Here is a 2,277-nt window from a genome sequence, read left to right on the forward strand (position 1 = left end):
GATATCTATAAATTCATTTGACCAACATTATTAAAAATATAATAAAACAACAAACCTACTAAACTATTTATTTTTATTGATTATTTAATTTAAAGCATAATATAAAATAATAAAGAGTCTGTTAAGATAGCTTATCAATTACTTGCAACCTTATACAAAATATTAACATACGAGTTACATAGAAGTATGATTTACAATATATCAAAATGCAAAAAGAAAACTACTAATGACTTAGAAATTGTTGCCTCTATGCCAATTCTTTCTTTCACATCATTATATCTATATCTCCTAAGAGTTTAGCAAATGAGTTATTACCTTTGTATCTCTTAGGTGTTTAGCAAATGAGTTTTCATCAACTTTGAAGGTAGCATAAATATTAAGGAATATGAATTTCCAAAGAGATTTCCTAAGAGAACCACCTTTAAAAATGTCTTTATTTCTATCATAAATGTTAAGCACAAGGAGTGACCACTTAACACATTTAGAATATTAACCAATGGTGTAAAATCAGGCCCAAAAATTCTCCAAACTTCTCTACAAAAGGAACAATGTTAATCTCACCATCTAGTTTTTTAACAACTAATTTATGAAGGAAAAGGAGTCATAAGAAACATGACTTCTTAGATTCTATAGGTCTGCACCACATGACAGCAAGGTTCTTACTCATTCAACCCACTAAACTATTAAATCAACTACTTCATAGCTGTAATAGCCATGAGGAAAAATTGTGTCATTTTAAAGATTGACTCTAAATTAATGAATCACAATTATTAAATAAGAAACTAAATAATATTTTTGATTAAATATAAATTTAATAATATTTTTAATTAAGTCAGTGGAAGGTCCCATTCAGTGGGAAGAGAGCCCTGATTCCAATAACAACAAAGAGAAGATTTAGAAACAACAATATAATCCCTGCTTTGAACCATCATAGCCGAAAACAAGCAAAATTAAATGACAGCTATTTATTATTTAATAATTAGATGAAAATAATTATATAATATCTTCTGGTTTTAAATATTATTTAAAAATAACTATCAAACAGCCTTGCGGTCGGCTGCATTAGCATACCGATGTGGGCTGTTGCTAGATTGCTATATAAACCACTGAAAGGCAAACTGTTATGTAATTCTAAAGCGTTCCAAGCAGCAATGACGATGATGAACTTGATCAATGTGTCCGCCTTCTTTGTTATCCTCATATTCTTCAACGGTTTCTCCGCGGGTATCTATATTATACCGTCAATATGCAGTTCTAAGCTTTTTAGAAAGCATTACATAATAGCAACAATAGTAGCTTTTAGAAAACAACATATCACATAACGCATTTGTGATTTATGCAGGCTTGTCAGAAATGGAAGATTCACACTCCGTGGGTGCGTCCAACGTGACAAATGACATTGTGAATTTAAGCTACACAAACCGTAGGCTGTTGGGTCGTGTGGGTAAGTCAAGTCGTTAAAATACCTTATGTATTTTTTCATAGTTTGGAATTTGATGCGCATTGTTAAATTTGCAGGTGGATTCGCTGAGAAAACGGGACAAGCTTGCTTGAAAGAAGACATAGAAGTGAATCAAAGCCCTGAATCTCCAATGCCAAACGGACTGTCATCATACACAGTGGAAGTAGTGAATGTGTGCAGCAGAGGCTGCTCCATTGCACAAATACATCTCGCCTGCGGATCCTTCACCTCTGCGATAGAGATTGACCCAAAATTGTTCAAGCGTTTGAGTATCAACGACTGCCTTGTTAACAATGGGAATCCAATAAAGGCCGGAGGCTCTGTGTCCTTCGTTTATGCACAAACTTCTAAATTTCCCATGACAGTCTCTTCTGTTAAATGCGTGACATGACTAGAAAGCACTTCTGTCATATTATATGCCTGAGGCCCTAACTACTGATGAATAATGGCTTCGGAGTATAAGATAAATGGGTAGAGAACAGATCTACTTACTGTTTCTATGTTGAAATAAATTAATTATGTTAGATATGGTCGGCACAGACCAGCCGCCCAATATAGACCATAGACAATTTTATGCACACGTTCAATCTTCTACCATCCACTCTAACCACCTTTCATTAATATTCCATCTAACTCTTCTTACAGTTTAAATGACATTTAATATGTATTTCTCTATAAATATAATGGACTGGGTCTGTATTCAGCAGAGCTCATTTTGGATTTCTCATTGTGAATCATGAGTGGATGGAATGCTGTAGCATTCTAAGGATTTGTAATGGAGTTTGGTTATGTTAATGAGTATGAAGTGCTGTAGC

The 2,277-nt window shown here is 33.7% G+C and overlaps 1 pseudogene; it reads left to right on the plus strand.

Moving 5' to 3' along the window:
* Window positions 1-1,151: 1,151 nt before the first annotated feature.
* LOC149534348 (TPD1 protein homolog 1 pseudogene) lies at window positions 1,152-1,853 on the plus strand (annotated as a pseudogene).
* Window positions 1,854-2,277: the final 424 nt, after the last annotated feature.

This window comes from Cupressus sempervirens, chromosome 10 (assembly GCF_028749045.1).
Source record: "Cupressus sempervirens isolate cs-2001-9-10 chromosome 10, ASM2874904v1, whole genome shotgun sequence".
Lineage (NCBI taxonomy): Eukaryota > Viridiplantae > Streptophyta > Pinopsida > Cupressales > Cupressaceae > Cupressus > Cupressus sempervirens.